This window comes from Moschus berezovskii, chromosome 22 (genome assembly GCF_049115385.1).
Source record: "Moschus berezovskii isolate FMDL1 chromosome 22, NW_MosBer_1.0, whole genome shotgun sequence".
In the NCBI taxonomy this organism is placed as follows: Eukaryota; Metazoa; Chordata; class Mammalia; order Artiodactyla; family Moschidae; genus Moschus; species Moschus berezovskii.
Genome location: NC_142481.1, coordinates 52,515,490 through 52,538,127, shown reverse-complemented (window position 1 = coordinate 52,538,127; position 22,638 = coordinate 52,515,490). Strand labels below are relative to the sequence as shown.

The 22,638-nt window shown below is 57.4% G+C and overlaps 1 protein-coding gene across 6 annotated transcripts in view; it reads left to right on the top strand.

Annotated features, from left to right (window-relative positions):
* GSE1 (Gse1 coiled-coil protein) overlaps window positions 1-22,638 on the top strand; it is a 394,319-nt gene that overhangs the window by 53,073 nt on the left and 318,608 nt on the right. The window lies entirely within an intron of this gene.

Below are 22,638 nucleotides of genomic sequence, written 5' to 3'. Positions count from 1 at the left end.
GTACAGTAGCCACTGAAAGGCAAAGCGGGCAGCCCAAAGCTGCGGCTGCGGGCGGACGGAGCCGTGTAGCACCCCTGGTTCCTTGCCCAGCTCCATCGTTTTCAAGCTGCGTGATCTGGGTGTGTGACCTCGCCTCCCTGTGCCTCAGCCTTGGCTGTAGAGTGGGCTGGTGGTGCCTCATTCAGAGCGTGACACGGTGACAGACGGCCTGAGGACAGTGGGAGGTGAGATGGAGCTGAGGGCTTCCATGAGCGGGGCCGCGGGGGATGCTGTGAAACACTCACAGTCAGATGTACGAAAGAGAGCAGCAGGTACATGTGTCTGAATCCAGAGAAAAGGTGGGTGGGCAGCTTGTAGCCGGTGTGAAGCCTGGGAATGCCCACTCTCGGGTGCATCTTTTGAACTCTGTGGCCTGGCAGTGGGAGCCCTTGAAGGTTCATGAGCAGGAGAGTGACCTGGACCCTGCAGCAGCAGTCCCCTCTCCACTTTGGGTGGAGCGTCCCAGAAATTAGGGGCACCCTCTGCTTCACACTGACTTTCTGGCGCCTACCAGGTACCCCAGGACCTCTGCCCAGCTGCCCCTGCCAGCGCTTCCCCAGGCCCCACACCCCTCTCCTCCAGCAAGGCCTCCTGTGTGTCACGTGTGCCCTGAGTGTGTTTGTCACCTCACCCTCACACCAGGGGTCTCCAGTGCAAAACTAGACGCTCGTGGATGGGGTGAGGAGGATTTTTGGAAAGACTGGTGGACAGGGGCCATAGGCTGAGGGCCTAGCATGGACAGAGGCTTGGAGAAACGGTGAGCTTGAGTGGCTGCCTACTCTGGGGGCCTGTCCCAGTGACTGGAATCCTGAGAGGGGAGTCCAGATTTGAAGTTGACAATGGGCTCCACCCTTCAGAGTTTGCTTTATCCTGAAAGTCATGGGGAGCCATTGAAGGTGGGTGAGTGAAGCTCCTTGGGGCAGGATGAGCTTGTCTGCTGCACTGACCCCAAGCATCTTGAGTGGGCAAGATACATCCTAGGACCCCCTAGTCACTGCTTGAGTGAATGAAAAACGGGTACTTGGGGAGCAAAGCCAAGGGCTTGGGTGCAGACAGGGTGGTGGGTAGGTGTGGATGGTGGAGCGCTCATTCCTGGGCTCCTGGCTGGGCCTCAGAGCCAGCTGTGCTGTCAGACCCACGATGGGGGAGCATTGGCCATGCGTGCAGTGACCCCCGGGGGTGGCATCCTGCCAGGGACACTTTCTCTTCCCGAGTTCCCTGCGAGGCCCAGCCGGAAGAGCCTAGGGGCCCGACCCTGGCCTGGCGCCATAGGGCACCTGGGGGGCCACCCCCAGCCCAGTTACCCGCCAGCCTGCCCTGACCTCCCCCAGACACTGTGTCTCTCCCGCCAGCATCTGCTGTCTGCTTCCTCCCTCCCCCAGAGCCTGTTTGTTTTTCTTCCAGAACTATCGCCTCCCACAGAGGCAGTCATCCAAGGGAGGTGCTGCTCTGTCCCTCTGCCCCGCACAGCCCCACCACGCCTCACAGCCCTGGAGGGGATGCTGTGGGAAGCTGGGCCGCGGGTGGGCAGGCGGCATCCTCAGATGCCTGGATTTCGTCAGCCTTGGCTCCCAGTTCTGTCGGTGGAATCCCGGGCTCGCGTCCTGGAAGGGGGCTCTGGAAGGCCCTCTGCTTGTCTTGGCCCCTCTGCCTGCTCCCCTTCGCCCCTCCCCCCCCCCCCCGGCGGGGTTTGGGTGGAGACATGGTGGGGGGAGGGGTGGGGGTTGGGGAGGGCTCTGCAGGGCTCTCCAGGTGCCCCCCCCCCCAGACCTGTTTGGAGCAGAGTCACTGCAGCTTGCTGGCGCCTGCTGCTCTCCCCCATGCTGGCTCCACCCCTTCTTCCCATTTTTTACTTTCTTTTAGTCAGTTCATCTGACCCCTAATGAAGACTTACTGTGTGCTGACTGGCAAGACCTACCGAAGTAGGGCCGTAGGAGGGTGCCGGGACCAGAGTGGACTCGTGACAGACCACCGTTACTCGCATGGAGAAGGGGGCTGATCTGCCTACGTGAGGACAGATGAATATTGAGGGAGGTACCAGGTGTGAACAGAGTGGGCGTCGGTGCCCTCTGCCATTCCCCTGGGGATTTGGGTAGGGGTTTGGAGGGGGCAGGGAGAGGCAGGTGCTGGGAGAGCCATGAGGAGGGACATGGATGCACCCCTAGCTGAGAATTCCCACTGAGCCTCCCCTCTCCTTGAAGCCTCTCACTGGCTCTGGGCTCCTTCAGGGCCAGACGTCTTGCCCTTGAACTTGGGCTGCAGCTCTCCAGGGAACTGGGGCTGGGAGAGGGGGAAGTGGCGTAGCTTGAAGGACTCCTGCTGGGTCACTCCATTCCCCTGAACACGAGTGGGGCATCACCCAGGGTCTGTGATTTTTTTTTTCTAAGTTATTTAGGTGCTTTAAAAAAATTTTTTTTTTCTTAACTGAGTATAGTTGATTTACAATGTTGTGTTAATTTCTGCTGTACAGCAGAGTGACTCAGTTATACATCTGTATTCTGTTCCATGACGGTGTATCACAGGATACTGAACATAGTTCCCTGTGCTGTACAGCAGGAGTTTGTCGTTACTCCACTCTGTGTATAATAGTTTGCATCTGCTAACTCCGAGCTCTCTCTCCATCCCGCCCCCTCGGCAACCACAAATTTGCTCTCTCTGTCTGTAAACCTGTTTCTGTTTCATCAGTGGGGTCATTCGGGTCGTATTTTAGATTGCACATGTAGGTCATATCATGTGGAATTTGTTTTTCTGACTTCCTACACTGAGGATGGTCATCTCTAGCTGCGTGAGTTCATTCTTTATCATGGCCAAGTAGTACTCCGTTGTGTGTGTTTACCACATGTTCCTCCTCCCCCATCTGTTGATGGACATTGAGGCTGCTTCCGTGTGTTAGCTAGTAAGAATAGTGCTGCACACCTGGAGCTGTGTGAAAGGCTGAAGTGTGGATTAAAGGGTAAACTGAATCGCAGGCACACTGACTCGAGAGGCGCCCCCCTTGGGCCGCTGACCCTGAGACGTGCACCTGGGGTTCAACCTGGTGGGTGCACCTCCCAGACCCCATCACACTGCCTGGAAGCCGGAGGGGATGAGATGAAGAGCAGGGGACCACTTTGTGTCCAGAACACCGCTCTGGTCCAGATGTCCAGCTCCACCGCAGTGCTGAGTGACCTGGATGGTTGATGAACCTTCCCTGGCTACTGTTTCTTCCTGAAGGATGGATGCCAAAGGCGGCCCCTTCGTGAGGAAGTCTCCAGCTGGACACGTTCACCTCACATGACACACCAGTAGTCGTATCATTATTTTATTTAAATAAGACCCCCTTTTCCTTAAGTAAATTTGTTTTAAAAGAATCAGTTCAGTGACTCAGTCATGTCTGACTCTTTGCAACCCCATGGACTGCAACATGCCAGGCTGCCCTGTCTGTCACTAACTCCCGGAGTTTGTTCAAATTCATGTCCATCGAGTTGGTGATGCCATCCAAACATCTTATCCTCTGTCATCCCCTTCTCCTGCCTTCAATCTTTGTTTCCCAGCATCAGGGTCTTTTCATCAAAACTGTGGTAGGCAGCTGTGGCCCTGGCTGGATGCTAATGTTATTGTTGTTTTTGGAGAAGGAGCTTGCTGACTGTGATAAAAACTCCTTTTGGGCCCCTTTTGGTTGGATTGTTGAGATAAAGTTATATTCCTTAGTGTTTTAAGCAAGTTACCTTAAATTTGTTAGGTATCTAATTCTTAAAATAGTCCTTACCCCACACGCCCCTTGCCAGTTAACTGGGAGCTTTTTATATGCATATATCCTAGAATTGGTACAGATTAGGGGCCTTTAATAGAAAGAAGTTTCCTCCTCTGGCTGGAGGGAAACGGTGGGACCCAGGCCCTGCCTTGGTGTCAGCCTTGTGTAGGCTGGCAGTTCCAGTGATGGACCCTAGGTGGCGCCAGAACCCCAAAATGCAGTATCCCTCCGCTCCAGGAGTTCCTCACCAGGGGTCCCGGGTGCACACGCACAGGCGTGGTGTGTATGGCGGGTGGCATGTCTGTATATGTGCATGTGTGTGTGTGAGTTTTGTCTCTGGATGTGCTGTCAGTAGTGGGGCAGTGTGTGTGTATATGTGGGCCTGTGTGCCTTTGTGTATCTGTATGTGTGTGTGTGCTTGTGAGTTTGAGGGAACCTGGAGCACCCCCTCCACTGGCACTCCATACCCTTGCTGGGAGCATGGTGGATGTGGGGTGCATGGACCCCCCCTGCCCGAGGCCCCAGCTGCAGGGCTCCTGCCTGCCCCTGCCTGGCCCATCCTCAGGAGATGTGATTAGCAGATGTACAGGGCCAGGCCATGATTTATGTTCCTGGTCGCCTAATTATTCCCAGCCCTGAAGGAGGAGAAATAAAATGCTTTGCAGGGCTGGGAATCCGAAATCCCAGCTGGGGCTCCAGGACGCCAGGCCCACCCCACCCCCTCCCCTAAAGGCCCCAGACCTCCCGCAGCCTGGAGAGGGGGCTGGGGGGGGGGCGCAGCCAAGGGTACTGTGCCTGGAAGTGATGAAAGGAGGGCTCTCTAGAGAGCAGACCTGAGTGGGGGATGTCTGTCATCTCATCTGAGCGCTGAAGGGGGGATGCGGGCCCACAGTGGTGTGTCCCCTGCCCTTGGCCCCAGCAGCCTAGTAGAAGGGCCACGCTATGTGCCCCGAGGCAGCATCCCAGTGCTCTTAGAAGGAGGTTCCAGCCCTTGCCTTAGGGCCCAAGAGGTGCCTCCAGATCTGAGCCCCACTTCCTGTCTGACTTCATCTTGTAGCCACCCCCACATCCCCTACACCGCGGCCTCCTCCCACTTCTCAGATGTGTGAGTTCGTTCTCCCGCAGCTTTCGTGTCCCCTCAGGGTTGCTGCCCCTTCACACTGTCACCGCAGCCTTCCTTGGCCACTGTCCTTTGGCGTTCATCTCTGAGCACAGGTACCCTTGGCATCACGTGGGCAGGGTCCACATCCCCCTGTCACGGCGTCTCCAGTGCCTGGACCCGTGCTCGTGGGTGGGGAGTGCTCAGTAAATATTTGTGGTTTGGTGGAAGACAGACAGATGGTAAGCCTGCAGCCTTGCCGAGAGGCCCAGGCTCAGGGCAGAGGATCTCAGGGCTCAGAAGCTACAGGGCCCCATGGGTGGGTGGGGGGAATGGCCTTGGAGACTGCTCAGGGTCTGGAGAGGCCTCATCCTCGGAGGGGTGCTGGTCTTAGCTGGACACACAGGTTCTGTGTCCCTCCTCTGGGAGCTGGGCTCAAGCCCTTGGCCCCAGGGGGCTATGTTTTGTCCTTAAGCCTCCAGCAGAGAATTTGCCACTCCCAGAGGAGGTGCACCAGGATTCAGGAGCTCAGCTCTGACCTGAGGTCCCTGGCCTTGAGCACCAGGGGCTCCCTGGTGGCTTTGGGCAGGCCGGTCACTCAGCCTCTGTGTGTCCCTTCATACCTCTGCGCAGGTTGGTATGTGGGCTGTCCCTGTCCCAGGGACCTGAAGCGGGGAGGCAGGGATGGGCTAGTCTGTGATGACCTGCAGGAGATGGCTGATTCCTGCCTTTCTTTTCCGAAAAGTGTCAGAAACCCATAGTGTGGTGTGCAGCCTGGCTGGACATGTACTTGAACTCAAGTGCCTTTCTGTAGAAGGGTCTGGGGTCCGTGCCGTGGTGGTGACTCTCCTCTTTTGGCCGTAGGAATCCCTGGGGGATAAATCAGCCAGTGGCTTGTGGTTAGGGCCTGCTGCGGGCAGCCCTGGCCTTAGAAGGGCTTTCTTGGGGCCTTGCAGCCCTGCCCGTCTACCTGTGGGGCTGAGGACAGGCAGGCCTCTGGCTGTTGGGGATGCAGGGGGGTCTGGGGCCTCAGGAGCATCATGCCCCCTCGCAGAGCTCACAGCCGCCTCTCCCTTGGCTCTCCTGTGTGTCTCTGTGCCTGACTCTGTCTGTCTACCCGTCTCCCCGCTTCTTGACTCTCATGACTCTCTGTCATCCTCGCCACCTCTGTCTCTTTCTCTCCTTTTGTCTCTAACCCCTTTTCTGCCTCTCCTCTCCCTCACCTCTCGTTTCCTCTCCCTCCTCTTCCCCATGGCCCCCTCTCCCCCTGCCTGCGCGCTCTCTGAGCAGCTGTTACCTAATAGGCTGTTAATGATGATACAGTAAGTGGAAGGCAGAGTCCTGCGGGAGCCGCCATGATCTGTGTAATTGGTCTCGACGGAGACAGAAGTACCTAATATTTACACACCAGCATTAGTCCTTTGGGAGTCTTATCTTGGCTGGAGCCAAGCTGGGAGAGGTGGTTCTGGCTGGTACCATCTCCCCCGTCCGCACCTGCTCAGAAGGTCTTTGGTCAGTGGGACCTGCTCCCCTGGGGTGGGGACACCAGGGCCTGGGCTGAGGGGCCTGGGACGTGCGGGCTCAGTTGCGGCGGGTAGTCCAGTTGGACCAGCGTGGGTGGGTGCTGAGCACTCAGCACCCCCTCCAGTTGGTTCTCCGGGGGACATCACAAGGCAGGAGTCCCCTAAAAGTGAGCCCAAGGTGGGAGAGCTGAGGGCTGGGGGTGGGAGGCGGAGGGGGAGAGACAGACAGACGGCAGCTTCCAGGAGATGTGTGTGAAACTCTGGTTCCAACTGTGCCTGAAATCCTTCTGCCCCAGACTGCTCACCTTACCAAGTCAAGTCCATCTTTTGCTCAATTTGCTTTTGAGGCACAGCTGAGAAATCCTGCCTTACCCGGGCATGAAAGGTTTTTTAAACAGCAGTGGTGTTTGTTCACCTTTTATTGTACCCAGTAGCCCAGTATACCCAGTCGGGAGGAACAAAGCTGGGCCAGAGCCCACCCCCCGCCTGACTCTTTCTGTCGGTCCCAGGGCACAGTGGGGGATGCTGGTGGCAGGTTCCTCCCCTGGCCTCCCAGCAGGAGGAGTGGGGCCCAGGAAGGGGCAGTTCTGAGGAGCGCCTCACGGAGATAGCAACCCCTGGGAGGACGATGTCAGCCCGGCAAAGCTCTCGGCACAGCTGGGAGGTGAGCCAGGGGAGCATCTCCGGCTAAGGTCACCACTGGCCCGGGGCACGGGGGCCTCACACATTGGAAGTCACTCAGCGGAAGTGACAGCTCCTCAGAGCAGAGCTCTGGGCTCTGTGCCACCATGCGGGACAGGCGGGCATCCAGGCCAGGCCTCGGGGCCAGGGGGCTGGCTGGGGCTCCCGCTCCCCAGCTGTCTGCCCAGCAGGATGCTGTGGGCCTTCCACGGGGCTGTTCCGGGGCTGTGCCCTCGGTAGTAAACCCCTTCTTGTCAGTCATGTTTCCCTGAGTTGTATGAGCCTTTCCAGCAAATCATCAAACCCGAGGAGGGGGTTGTGGTAGTTCCCCGAGGTCAGAGCTGCTCAGTTGAAGGTGGAGGCACCCCGGGTTGGCAGTGGGCATGGACGCTGGTGACAGAGGGGGCAGGCCTCATGGCCTCAGCTGTTGCTCACCGGTGCATCCTGCTTAACTCTGCTGGTTAGCGTCAGGATTTGAGTTAAACTGTAGGAACCCTAGTTCTGTGGGTAGAAATGGATGGTTATCTTGGGGAGGCATGCTCTTCTGGGAGCCTGAGGGCCTGGCTCTGATTGGAGCTCAAGAAGTGAGCACCAGGCTCGCCCTGCAACGAGGCGGGAGGCAGAGGCCCTGCGGCCCAGCGCCCAGACACACAACGCGCCACAGCTGCAGTGTCCTGGGGCCAAGAGCGGTGTGACAGGGCCGCGCAGTGCCTTGTTCCCGTGTCTCCGCAGCAGGCGGGACACCGGGTCCTCTTCTCTGGCTGCCGTGGGTTTTGCTTGAAGAACAGCACCGTGAGCCCCGTGCTGCACACACTGTGTTTATCATGTTGGCCGTGACCTTGGGCAGCTCCTTGCCAACCCTCTGTAGTTCCGTCCACTACCCTGCGCCAGGCCAAGCCTTTGGCTGTCCCTGGAGAGATCCTCTCTCCCTCCCCATGGCAGAGAGAGAAGACAGTGGTCTTGCTTTCTGAAGGTACTTGGATCCCTTGCTACAGGTCCCTGTTCAATGTGGCCGGTGGTCATGCATACCACTTGGTCTCTGGCAGAAACCCCTGCCAGCTCCAAGCGTGTGCCCCCGAGGCTAGGCCCTTGAGGACCCACTGACAGTTTACAAACTGAGCCCTCTCCAGGGCGAGCCGGGCTTGCAGAGACAGGGCGGCCACCTCCCGGGAACCCCGACGAGGCCTCCCCTCCCTGAACCACCGTGGTCCTGCCTGAAAAACCCTTTGTCACAGAAGCCCTTGCAAGTGCCTGTTATATCTCTGACCACAGAGTAATATGGGGCTCGTTCCTTTTAACTTTTATAATTCTGAGAACATCCCACCTTTTGATAAGTGTTAACATTGGTTTTTAAAGTAAGAGTTTTGAAACGGTTCACCCATTTAAGTGTAAAGTTTAATGAATTTTAGAGTAGTCACAGATGTGTGCAGCCATCACCAGCATCAAATTCTGGAATATCAGTTCAGTTCAGTTCAGTCGCTCATTTGTATCCAACTCTGCGACCCCATGAACCGCAGCACGCCAGGCCTCCCTATCCATCACCAACTCCTGGAGTTCACCCAAACTCATGTCCATGGAGTCAGTGATGCCATCCAGCCATCTCATCCTCTGTCGTCCCTGTCTCCTCCTGCCCCCAATCCCTCCCAGCATCAGAGTCTTTTCCAATGAGTCAACTCTTCGCCTGAGGTGGACAAAGTATTGGAATTTCACTTCAGCATCAGTCCTTCCAATGAACACCCAGGACTGATCTCCTTTAGAATGGACTGGTTGGATCTCCTTGCAGTCCAAGGGACTCTCAAGAGTCTTCTCCAGAACCACAGTTCAAAAGATTCAATTCTTCGGCATTCAGCTTTCTTCACAGTCCAACTCTCACATCCATACATGACCACTGGAAAACCAAAGCCTTGACTAGACAGACCTTGGTTGGCAAAGTAATATCTCTGCTTTTTAATATGCTATCTAGGTTGGTCATAACTTTCCTTCCAAGGAGTAAGCGTCTTTTAATTTCATGACTGCAGTCACCATCTGCAGTGATTTTGGAGCCCCCAAAATAAAGTCTGACACTGTTTCCACTGATTCCCCATCTATTTCCCATGAAGTGATGGGACCAGATTCCATGATCTTAGTTTTGTGAATGTTGAGCTTTAAATCAACTTTTTCACTTTCCTCTTTTGCTTTCATCAAGAGGCTTTTTAGTTCCTCTTTACTTTCTGCCATAAGGGTGGTGTCATCTGCATATGTGAGGTTAGTGATATTTCTCCTGGCAATCTTGATTCCAGCTTGTGCTTCTTCCAGCCCAGCGTTTCTCATGATGTACTCTGCATGTAAGTTAAATAATCAGGGTGACAATATACAGCCTTGACGTACTCCTTTTCCTATTTGGAACCAGTCTGTTGTTCCATGTCCAGTTCTAACTGTTGCTTCCTGACCTGCATACAGATTTCTCAAGAGGCAGGTCAGGTGGTCTGGTATTCCCATCTCTTTCAGAATTCTCCTTATTGCCAAATTTAGACTTAAATTGAAGAAAGTAGGGAAAAGCACTAGACCATTCAGGTATGACCTAAATCAAATTCCTTATGATTATACAGTGGAAGTGAGAAATAGATTGAAGGGACTAGGTCTGATAGAGTGTCTGATGGACTATGGAAGGAAGTTCGTGACACTGTACAGGAGACAGGGACCAAGACCATCCCCATGGAAAAGAAATGCAAAAAAGCAAAATGGCTGTCTGAGGAGGCCTTACAAATAGCTGTGAAAAGAAGAGAAGCGAAAAGCAAAGGAGAAAAGGAAAGATATTCCCATTTGAATGCAGAGTTCCAAAGAATAGCAGGGAGAGATAAGAAAGCCTTCCTCAGCAATCAGTGCAAAGAAATAGAGGAAAACAACAGAATGGGAATGACTAGAGATCTCTTCAAGAAAATCAGAGATACCAAGGGAACATTTCATGCAAAGATAGGCTCGATAAAGGACAGAAATGGTATGGACCTAACAGAAGCAGAAGATATTAAGAAGAGGTGGCAAGAATACACAGAAGAACTGTACAAAAAAGATCTTCACAACCAAGATAGTCACGATGGTGTGATCACTCACCTAGAGCCAGACATCCTAGAATGTGAAGTCAAAGGGGCCTTAGAACAGTGGAGGTGATGGAATTCCAGTGGAGCTATTTCAAATCCTGAGCGATGATGCTGTGAAAGTGCTGCACTCAATATGCCAGCAAATTTGGAAAACTCAGCAGTGGCCACAGGACTGGAAAAGGTCAGTTTTCATTCCAATCCCAAAGAAAGGCAATGCCAAAGAATGGTCAAACTACTGCACAATTGCACTCATCTCACACGCTCGTAAAGTAATGCTCAAAAGTCTCCAAGCCAGGCTTCAGCAATCCGTGAACCATGAAATTCAAGATGTTCAAGCTGGTTTTAGAAAAGGCAGAGGAACCAGAGATCAAGTTGCCAACATCTGCTGGATCATCAAAAAAGCAAGAGAGTTCCAGAAAAACATCTATTTCTGCTTTATTGACTATGCCAAAGCCTTTGACTGTGTGGTTCACAACAAACTGTGGAAAATTCTTCAAGAGATGGGAATACCAGACCACCTGACCTGCCTCACGCCTCAAAAAAATCCCTTACGCTTAGCAGTCACTGTCCGTTCTTTCCTGCCCTTGCCTTGGCAACCACAAATCTATTTACTTTCAGTCTCTGTGGATTCACCTCTTCTGGAGATTTCATGTAAATGGTGTCCTTGTGAGTCTAACTTCTTTCCCTTGGATGAGTGTCCTCACGGTTCACCCATGTGGTAGCGTGTCAGTGCGCCACTCCTCTGTGTGGCTGAGTCATGTTCCACAGGATGGACACGCCACATTTGGTCCATCCTTTCACCACTGATAGGTGTCTGGGCTGCTGTGAGTGATGCTTCTGGGAATGCCTGTGGACAGGTTGTGTGTGGATGTTTTGTCTTGGGTTCACACTCCTGGGAGTGGAGTTGCTGGGTGACTCCAGGCTTGGGCCCCCTTGCACTGTACCACCTGCCCCAGCTCTTCAGGGTCCTACCCCGGTGTTACTCGGTCTGGTCCTCTCACAGACGTCCTGAGGGCGGCATCACCTGTTCCTCCCAGGAAGGACTTGGGTCTTGTCTGCCACTGTGTGCTAGTCCTGAGCCCAGCAGGCACAAAGTAGGTGTTCAGCTAACTCAGGATGGGAGACTGAACCATGAGACCTGGAGCTTCTGCCAGCCTGGTCACCCCTCTGCCCAGGGGGCAGCAACTTCCCTTCGGTGCCTTGCTCAGGATGTGTCAGCGGTCAGTAGAGCAAACACTTCTGAACTCTCTGTTTCACTGGGCTCAGCAGAGGTGACAGGGCCCAAGGTCATTGAGCCCTGCTCAGCCAGACAAGGCCAGATCCGAGGGTAGCCCTGGAGGAGGCCTGCGGCTTGCCTGCCTGCCCATGAGATGCCTACTGGGCACTCCTGGGCCATCTGACCTTGCCTACTGTGGCCCGACCCCTAGCTTCCCAGGTTGCAGACAAGGCTCTTTCTAAACCCAGAAGGCTTTTCTTTTTCCGCAGTAATTCCATGTGCAGAGGCCCCCGTAATGCAGTGGCTGCCCAGTGGCCTGGCACCCGGCTCTCTCCTCAGCCCTGCCTGCCTCCCCATCAGAGGCAGCTCATTCACGACTGCATGTCTGCATTAGGGGCTTCCTCTCACCCCGCTGGTTCTCTGGGTGACCAGGCCCCACCATGTACTCAGACTCTGAGATGCTCAGGGCTCCCCATTTGCATCTCCCTGGCAGGGGTACCACCTGTGATTGGCACAGTCACCTGCCTGGTGTAGAGAGGGCTTCATGGTGGTTTGCCAGATGGGAACGGAGCAGTCAGGTTGAGCTTCCTGCCCTCTCCTTCCTCCATCAGAGCCAGCATTTATCCAGCATTTGTTCTGTACCAAGATGATGCTACTGTGTGCATCGAAGTGAATGGAAATAACAGCGATGCTGACTCCCATGAACTGCGCCCTCCTGCGAGGCCACCCCCTCCCAGTCACACACACACATCCCTTTCCCCTCCGCCCCATGGGGCCCTGCCCTCCCACTCTGAGGTTGGGGTTGTCTCCCCATTTACAGCAGGGACCCAGAAAATGAGAGAAGCTGGTGTGGTAGCTGGGTGAGCAGCAAGCCTGGGCAGATGGGCCCCCTCCAGGACAGTGAGGAATGCCCATGGGGGTGATACCTGTGCTGCCAGACAGGTGGCTTGGGGGCATCGGGCGAGGAAGTGCCCAGGCAGTGGAGGCCCAAAGATGAATCAGATCCGAGCCCCACACTGTGGGGCTGAGTCCAGGCAGACAGTTCACCGTTCTCAGCCTTGGTTTCCTGGTGCCTAAGAGTGGGTCTGAGTCACCCTCTGGGTGTTCAGTGAGGCTCAGTAAACCCATGTGTGTGCCAGTCATTTTTCTTAACTGGGAGGCAGAGGTGGTTGATTGGATAGTATCCCCCCAAATGCCTGTCCACCCAGAGCCTCAGAATGTGACCTTGTTAGGAAGGAGGGTCCTCACAGGTGGAGTTTGTTAAAGTGGCATCACACTGGATTAGGGCCCTAAGTCCAATGACTGGTGTCCTTATGAGAAGAGGGGAGTCTGGACACAGTGGCATGTGGGGACAGAGACACGGGGGACAGCCACATGAGGCCTGGGGCCAAGATGGAAGGTACGCTGCCACAGGCCGAGCTGAGGATCACTGGCCGTCCTAGAAGCAGGAGGCAGGAGGCCCCACCCCTCGACCCCAGACTGCTGACCTCTAGAGCTGTGGGAGGACACATTTCTGTGCTATTCGGTCCATGAACTCGTCTAATCCATCACCATAGGTAGGAACTGCTCCTGGCTCCATCTCATAGATGAAGAGACTGAGGCACCCAGGTGGGGTCCCTCACCTGAGCTGCACAAGCCGACAGAAGACAGAGGCTGGACCCGAGCCCTGGGATTCGGATTCCTGAGCCCCCCAAGGCCACCCCTGTATGTGGGGCTCAGGGACCCTGCCTGGCCCTCGGGAGGCTCTCTGAGTGTGCTGACACTGCCCCATGGAGCCGCCTCGGCTGGGCTTCTGCAGGGGGCTTGGTGCCTGCGGACGCTGGGCCTGTCCTCACACACTCAGCAACGCCTCCTGAACTGTGCTGGGCTCTGGAACTTTCTGCCCCTCGCTTCGGACTGTGCTCCCCTGTGCTTACTGTGGAAATCACCTCTTGACACTGTGGTTTAAGGAGGCCACTCCCCAACCTCTTGATTTCCCCCAGCCCCTTGGGCAGACCCCAAGCCCACCTTCAGGACAGCAGAGCTCTGGGAACCCAGTGTGAGAAGCACCGATCAGGTTCAGGCTTCTAGCGCAGAGTGCCCTGGAGACTCTGCTTCTGGGGTTGTCAGAACAGGAGTTCAGTGAGGCCAGGGTCTCCGAGGGGACCCTGATGTCCCCATGGGGAGGAGGACATGGGGGACTCATAGGAGCAGAGCCTGAGCAAGCTAAGCCTCTGGCAACCAGAGAATTCCACGGGGCTATGTCCGGCCCAGCCTCCCTCAAGTTGCAGATGCACAGCCAGAGGCTGTGGGGCCCAGGACAGGTCTGCCCTTGCAAGCGGTGTGGCCTCGAGCAGGACACTCAGCCTCTCTGAGCCTCAGTTGAGTGGCCTGTGATATGGGATCACAGGTCTGCCTCGCTCACAACAGGGCTGGCCCTCCTCGGAGCAGCCCTCTATGCAGCTTGCTCCACGTGGCAGTTGGGGCGAGCTCCAGCTCGGAGGCACCCCGCCCCCGCCAGCAGTCTGCTCGCAGGGCCGTGAGGATGCTGTGACAGGCAGAGCATATGGCGGGCATATGCCACGTGGGAACGCGGCTGCCCACGGGAGGAGGCACGGGAGTTCTGGGGAGATGGAGCTGAGCAGGCACTGGTGCCAGCGACTCGTGGCACCTGCTCACGCCCTGGTTCTCCCTGGAGGGTGAGCCTCCGTGCCCTGGAGACTTGGGGTGCCATGGGGGACCTCCTGGGGTGATGGGCAATGTGCCTTCAGCCCACTAGATGTCGCTGTCCTCTGCAAGATCCAGTGGACCCACAGCCTAACCGGACCTGGAAATGGGGTGGGGTCCCTCTCAGGGAGACGACCCTTGCAACTTCCCCTTGGCACTCAGAGAGGCCAAGTCACTGGCCTGTGGTCACACAGCCAGGAAGTGGCAGAACCAGTATGGAGTCCTCTCACGGGGTGGTGTCAGAGGTGAGAAGAGCAAAGGGGAAGGTCCCGGGTGCCCACTAAGCCCACCCTGGCCCACAGGGTCGAACTTCTCTGGCTGTGGCGGCTTCCCTGGGTTCCTCCTGTGTGCCCTTTGGCCTTTGCGCCCCGCAGGCCCTGTCCTCTGGGCTGCCTAGGCTGGGACACGTGGTGAACCTTCCAGGTTATCCTTTGACCTCTACCTTGGTGCCCTCACAGGCATCCAGTACATGCTCTGCTCTTGTTCGGTGGCCCCTTGGTGTGGCTGTACTGAGGGGAGGAGTCCGCTGAGCCCCTAGGAGCTCTAGCAAAGGGGTCACAGCTTGAGACAGATGGCTCTGAGCTCTCAGCTTCTAGGGGCCTCTGCCACCAGCTGGGAAGCTGTTGCGATTCCCACCCACAGGGGCTCCTCACCTTGCTTGCTCTGAGTCAGGTCACACACCAGGGGACATGGATGATGGTGTTTCTGGGGCAGCAGCAAACGTTTGCGGGGGAGGGATCCTGTGGTCAGAAAAATCCCCAGCGGGAGGGACGCAGGAAGGGGTCCTGTTTACGGGTGGGGGTGGGTTCAGAGCTCTGAGCCACATGATGGTGTGTGCTGTGCCCGTGACAGTGGGGTACAGGGAGGTGAGGGGGCACCCAGGCCACTGTGCCCCTCACAGCACCCCCGGAGAAGGGGAGGCTGGGGCACAGCCTGCCCGAGACAGTGGAGGATGGTCTCGGCGAGGACCTGACGCCCACTGCGATCCTGAGGGAGCAGATGGCCAGGGAGAGGGGCGGAGGCGGCAACAGTTGGTGCCGCCAGCTTCCGGCTCCCCCGCGGCGGCGGGTGTGAGAGGCGGCGATGGGAGCGAGTGGCAGAAGCCCAGCCTGCTGTCGCCACCCCCCTAGCCCCCCAGCCTTCCTCCTTAGCCGTTCAAGAGGCTTCTCCCCAAATACCCTGCCTGGAGCCTGCTGGGGAGGTCTGAGAGCCCAGGTGTCAGAGCCTGGTCTGAAGAGGTGGAAGTCCCAGCTTCCAGCCAGCCCAGCTCAGTCTCTTCCTGGCTGTATGACCCAGGGCCATGAAGACACCCCTCCCAGACTCAGTTTGCCCATCTGTACAATGGGGTGATGTCAGTTTCTACTTTTGAATCCTGACTCTACTGCATGGAACTGTGTGACCTTGGGAAGGTTCCCTAACCTCTCTGTGCCTTGGCTTTCCCATCTGTAAAATGGGCAAAGCTATAATGCCTGACTTGTAGTGTTGTGGACTGAAAGGGGTTTACTCTGGGAAAAGCATGAAGGGGCCAAGGAATACCAGGAGCCATGGGCTCTGCCCTCAGCAGGGAGATTCAGATGGCACTGAGCAGAGGCCTTAGGTCGAGAGGAAAACCACAGTCAAACGTGTAAGAGCAGCCATTGCCTGCACTCATGGTGTGCTCTGAGTGCCTCCCACACGGAGCTCACTTAACCTTACGGCATCCTTGGGTTTGGCACCATTACTGATTCAGTTTACGGATAGACCAAAGCCCAGAGCAACGAAGGCGCTGGCTTAGAGTCACTGCCCTGTTTCCCTCTGCAAAGCCCTCCTCTGCTCCCGCCAGCCTCCATCACCCCGCCCTGCCTCTCAGCACCTGCAGACGCTGCACTTGCAGCCAGGGTCCCGGGTCCTGTCACCTCTCCCCGCTCCCGCCCGCCACTCTGAGCCAGCCATCCACGGTCTGTTCCAGTGCCCAGGGTGGCTCTGGCCCTGCCACGCCGTCAGCCTCGGGATCTGTCCCCTCCCCTGCCTACACCCTGACCTCCCCTGCACCAGCCCTAAACAGACGTTTACTCCAGAGAGGGGCGTGTCCTGCATGGGCCGGGCGGCCACTCAGCGATACACAGTTAGAAATCCCAATCCTAGTCTCACTGACTGACTTCCAAGTGCTCACAAAACATACATGGCTGCCTGGCGGCTACCGCCTTGGACAGCACAGATCTAGAACATTCCGCTGATGCCTCCCGGGAAGGTTTGAGGAGGCGGGAGAGAGGCAGGGCGGGCTGCATTGGCGGTCCTCGCCTGAGAGGCAGGCGGGACATATGGGAACCGCTTTCTGCATCTTATGCCATGTTTCCCCAGGAACTCAGTCTGTTCTGTTTCACCAAACCTCGAGCACATGGGCCGGGCAAGAATCGTTGTTATATATATTTGTAAATTGACTTGTAGAAGTCTTAAAAGACATGGAAAATGGAACCGCGTCTAGGTAAGCGTTTTCCAGACTGCCTTTGCTGAAAAGAGGAGGAAACCAACGTCGGGTCTCTGAACATCTGGGATGTTGATCACTCTTCCTCCAGGCCTCAGTTTACGAGTCTGCATGAGGGGTCATCTCCCGGGCCCTGGCTTGGAGGTCCCGGGAGGCTGGCTTGGGGAACGGTGGGGCACACAGGACCTGGACTCAGAGTCCCGCTTTACCCAGCAAACTTGGCCTGCTTTTGGGGCCTGGGTTCCTTCACCCCTAGAATAGGCAGAAGAGCCCTGGCTGAAGTGGGGAATCTCAGTGGGGGTTGGGGGTGCATGTTCAGCACCTCAGGAAGGCCTGGAGGGAGCAGAGGAAGGGGCAGAATAGTCAGAGTTGGGCACAGAGGCCCCTCACTTGGCACCCAGTGCCACCCTGAGACCTGGCCCGAGTGAGGCCGTTTTCCTGCAGGCCCATCACACAGCTGGGAAAAGCCTGGCTCCCCTGTCCTGTGATGGGGAGAGGGAAAGGGGCCTGGAGCTGCCTGGGAGTGGGCATCTTCCTGGCCTCCTGTCCCCGGAGCAGGGCTCTGCGTTCTTCCAGGGTGCAGGTAACAGCAGGAGAGGCCCAGCAGGGGTGAGTGCCGCTGCCCTTGTCCGCAGGGCAGGGGACGGAGGGGCCCAACGGGCGGGGTTGGTCTCAGTGGGTCTTTTGTCCCTCCCCACCCTCAGCAGCCTCCCCTCTGCCCCTCAGCCCAAGCGGCCTGTTCATCCTTCCATTCAGCCCATTGCACTGGGTCCCTACTATCTGCTGCAGAAACGAGGACCACAGCCAGTGGAGCGCCACCTCCTAGACCACACAGCCTCGCGGCCCTTCCCTGCTGAGTTAGAGGGGTGTGGGGGCAGGGGTGCCCATGCCTCAGAAGGCATCAGAGAATTCCAGCAAGAACCCCCACCCCGTGTGTGACCAGAGAGGAAGTGGGCTTCCCTTGACATCAGTCCTGGCCTTGACAGCGCGGGGGGGTCCCCACGCCCTCCTCAGAGAGGCCACGGCCTTGTCATGTTGGTCCCCCGCTCCGCACAGCCCCTGCGCCCCAGCCCGACCTTGCTCTGGTGGGAGGCCAGGCCCGCTGCTCTGCCAGACTCCACTCCTGCCAGCTGGCCCGCCCTGCACGGTTGCCATGGCAATCCCGCCGCATGTCAGCAGGGCCTGCTGCTCCCGCTTCGTCTCTCTCTGGGGCCAGAGCCACTTCAGAGAGGCTCCGGGGGCTGCCAGGCAGAAGGGAGATTCCCCAGAGGCCCCTCGGGGTCCTGGGCCTAGGCCAGGCCTTGACCCCTGCCAGTGGAGGGCAAAGGATGACGAGGGTGGCCCTGGGTGGCCAGGGAGACGGTGGGAACCTGGGGCGGGGGCGGGCAGGGGTGTACCGTGAGGACAGAAATAAAACAGCCCCAAGGTGGGGGCAGGTGCCCCAGGTCTCCAGGGGCCTGGCTGACGCCTCCCAGCCCCACTGAGTGACCCTGCCCCACTGCGTGTGCCCCCACTGCGTGCTCCGGCCCGCTCCACTGGGTGCCAGGCCCCAGGAGACACCTCCCCGTGTGAGGAGCTGGACGGGGAGCTTCAGGAAAGAGACGCAGTGCCGGCAGGCCTCAGGTGGGGGAGATGGGCAGCCCTCCCAGAGGCACAGGGAGGGTGAGCCCCCCGCCCAGAGCAACACAGGCTGTAGGTACAGAAGCATCAGTACGGAAGGCAGGGGCCCCGGGAGAAGGGAGACCTCTCACGGCGGGAGCACTGGAGCAGCTCACAGGCAGTGGGGCCCTGACCCGGCTTCCTGCAGATGGAGTCCACCACCCCCAAACAGGGGGTTAGTCTGGCTGCTGAAGGAATGGAGGGGCAGGGTGGGGGGCCTGGTGGACATGGGGTCTAGTGAGGCAGTGGGCAGAGCCACACCCCTCCCGGCACAAGCTCCTGAAAGGACCTGGAGGGCGGTCCCAGACTCGAGTGGCCCACAAGAGGGGCCCCGTGGCCGCCCACCTGTCCTTCTAGTGGCATGGGCCCAGGGGGGGAAACATGAGGGGCGGGGAGCTCCAGCCCCGCCCTCTCCAGCAAGCCCTCCCAGCCTCCTAGCCCTGAGGTCACTTCTGGTCTCAGGGGGTTACGCCATGGCTTTAATTTCAGTGACCTTGACGCTTGTCAGGTCAAATATTTCAACTCAGTGGACTCATCCAGCAGGAGCGGGTTTCCATGGCAACGGGGGCTGACCCACAGGAGCTGCCCCGCCCCCCCCCCGCCGGGGGTCACTGCTGTGGGCTCGCCCATAGCTCCCCAGACTGTGCTCTGCGAAGACCAGGATTGTGTCTAGCAGGGCCCCACCCCCACATCCAGGTCCTGTAACATGAGCACACGGGTCCTCACACAGAAGGACGCGGGGAGTCCATGTGTGACCTCGGTCTTCTGTTGACACAGCTCTTGTTTTTCCGTGAAGACATCTGCTGACCCACCCCAGCTGCAGAGAAAGGGGGAGGGGTGTGGGCTCTGCCTGTCGGCAGGAATTCCACCAAGATGCCCAGTTTCAGCCAGGCTGTGTCCCCAGTCTCAGGAGCTCAGGCTACCTGGAAGTTGAGTGCTTCGCCTGACTTGCCAGCTCCCAGCCCTCATCTCCCCTCCCACCCCATGATCTGGGTGCTGCCCGTCTGTCCTGGGAAAGTCCTCCCCTGCTTGTGTTTCTGGAGCCCACGTATTCCTGTTGATGGCACCTCCTCTGTGGTCCCATCACCAACCAGCGTTTACCGAGTGCTTGCTGTGTGCTGGGTGCTTGTGGAGCCCTTTATGTGCATGACTTAATCTTTGCAACACCCCATGAGGGCTCTTGGGGGATAGAACTCCTGGTGTCACCACTGACTAAGTGTGTGACTTTGGGGAAACCAATTTGCCTCCTGGTGCCTCAGTGTTCCCCTCTGTACAATGGACTGTTGCCAGAACTCTTGAGAGGGAATTCATGGATGGACTGTTTGGAACTGTGCCTGTCTTCTGGTCAGGGCTCAAGGAGGGTTGGCAATTCGTGTGCATCTCCCTGAGACGGGGGCACAGAGAGGGTGTGCACATCTTCAAGGGAGCACAGCTGGTTCTGACCCCCGGGCAGCACTTCTAGCAGGTTCCATGGTGGCCACGCGGGAGAGGCAACGGCAAGCTCGGGGTGAGGGGTTGGCCGAGTCCCATCTGCTGGAGTCCTGGCTGCTGGTAGGAGGGGGCGTGGCATTTATTGGTCTCCCTTTACACCTTCAAAGGTCCACAGGGCCCAGCAAATGCCCTTGAACTATGACCAGAGCAGCAACCATCCACCCGGGTGTGTCCCAGGCACTCATGCATTCACTGAGTGCTCCTGAGAACTCTGAGGTCCAAGCTGTTGTCCCTGCTGTTGTAGAGAGCAGTCACAGGTTCGAGCCTGTTTCCATAGCTCAGTGGGGCCGGCGAGCAGCAAGGACATAGGAGCACTTAAGATATCCCTGCGACGCTAGCACTTACGTGCATTCGTCTCCTAGCATCTCCTGTAAACCTGATCGTGCAGGGCCTCTGAGCACCCCCATTCCATGAGACCCACTCACACCAGGTGGCAGGGGCAGAGCCTATTTGGCGCCCGGAGCCCAGGCCCTCCACCACTTCACGGACCCCTCCCAGCCGATGCTCAGAAGGCCTGGAACAGGAAGTCTGCCCTTCAAGAACTTCTTTGGGAAACCTGACGATGACAAATTATCTTTTTAATGGTTTTAATTTATCCCCCTTTCCTCGGAGAGTGTCAGAGGCAATCCGCTTCTCTCTGCCTCTGTGTGCCTCCTCATCTCTTGTTAGTGGCTCGGCTTTGAACATATTTCCTTTTATCATGTGGTGACACGCGGTGGCAGAGGGCGATTCCGGGAGAGGCTGTCGGGGAGGGGCCAGGCTAGAGTTTGCATCGCTCCTGACAGCTAATTAGCTGTGTGTCTTTACACCGGGGGGCCTCTCATATGGCAGGTGTCATCACCACGGCCCTGAAGCCGTGCGCTGAGGCTTCAGAGGAGGTCCGCCACAGCCTCCCTCCCTCCAGCCCTGGATCCAAGATGCCCAGGCCAGTGGTTTGTGTTTTGGCGGTGCCCTTGGACCGCGGTCCCTCCGGGCCTGCTTGTTGGCAGTGGTAGGAGGCCAGGATGGAGGGTCCCCGGGGCCCAAATGTGCCTACAGGCGCAGGGCTCTGGATTAGGACTCAGACCCGAATGGGAGTCTGAGGCTCTGTTTGCTGTCAGGCAAGTCTGCGCTGCCCGAGGCTCCATCTGCTCATCTGCAAATTGGGTATAAAATGATACTCATCCTGGCTGCCTCAGACACGCTGCAAAGCATCCAGTAGGGGCATGCGTTGCAGTGAGCTGAAAGCAGTAGCACACATCTGGGTTCCATGGATCCAACATGTATTGGGCACCTACTGTATGCCAGACCCTGCACTGGGCGCTGGGTGCTGAGCAGTGAACAGAAAGGCTGCTGACCTTCCTTCCAGAACGGAAGGAGAAAATAAAAAACGGAGAGATCACATATGTAATCCCTGCTGTTGTCAGGGAGGGGGCCGGGCTAGCTTGCATCCTCCTGACAGCTAATTAGAGGTGATTAGAGGCAGGGAAGAGAGGGAAGCTGGGGCGGGCGGAGAGGCGGGGAGGGCAGAAGGGTGCAATTTCAAACAGCGTGGTCAGGAAAGGCCACGGTGACGTCACAGATGATTACTGCTATCGTGTGTATTTACGAGGATGAATAACAAAGATCACTTCTCCCCACCACCACTCCTTTTCCTTTTTGGCTTGTTAGAAAAACCGTGTCCCTTTATATGTTTTAGGGCAGGGTTCTCCCATTTGAGCGGCATCGGGATCCGCTGGGGAGGGGGGTGGTTGTTAAACATGCTGCCCGGCTGCCCGAGCTCCTCATGCAGAATATACATTTCTGACAAGTTCCCAGGTGATGCTGATGCTGCTGGCTCAGGCAGTGGCAGGGGGGTGGGGTGTGGTCCTGGGCCCGGAATAAACTTGGCTCATGCATGAAAGCTTGAATTTCTTCTGTCAGTGGATGTGGCCGAGAGCCACTGATTCTGTGATAGATACTTCTAAGGCCCCAAGGATCAGATCCAACTGCATGAAACTGCCACCTTTTGCATTGCGTTTTGTTCGGCTTCGTGTATGCTGAGTCTGAAGAGCCATCCTGGCCTCCAGGAGCTGCTGACTAGCAGGGAGGACAAACATATGGACACCGTGTGAGAGCGTAGAACCCCGCCTGGGTTCCTAGCCCGCTGGGGCATCAGGGAGGACTTCCAGGAGGAGGTGCTGCCTGAGAGACATTTCCATAGACTCTCAGTGCCCCCCAGCAGTGAAGGCGGGGCGGGTGCTCCGAGTGGAGAGGACCTCTTGCTCAGAGGTTAGGAGTGAGTGACCTTGGGACACCGCCTGCTGGGGGAGGGAGAGAGCAGTGAGGTTAGGGACTGAGGACCCTCTCCAAGGGCCTCAGATGTCGTCTGTCAGGGACAGCTCACCCTGGAGTTCCTTCCTGAAGGCAGAGGAGCCCCTGATGGGTGAGGTGTGACACTGTTGTGTGGACACACATTCTCGATGCAGAGTATGATTCTGCTCCCCCCCACCCCTGCCACAGGTCCTTTCTGGAGCCCAGGGAAGCCCTGGCAGGGGGCATCTCAGACTGGCCCTGCGCAGCCCTGTGGACCAGCCCCCCACCCAGGGGGGAACCTGGCGCTGCTGGCCCAGGCGGAGCTGGGGCCTCAGCCGCACCCCGAGCTGGCCCTTGCTGGGGTGTCACACAGCGCACACTGGGTGTCCAGGGCATCTTTATGTTACTTTGGTCGCTCCGTCCTCACCATCGCCTTGCTTTTTATTTCTGACTGATAGGGCTTCACTTTCCAGAGTACCTTCCACTCTCTATCTGTGACTCCCAAGGCCTCTTGGAGACCTGAGAACCTCCCTCGGAGCATCCCAGGGCAGGAGGAGCGGGGACGGGACGGGCAGGGGTGGCCTGGGGGCCTTCACTCCATACGCAGTGCTCCAGGGGACTGGAGCCCGCACTCTCCCTGCCGGCTCCCCAGCAACAGCTGTTCCAGCCAGACCCT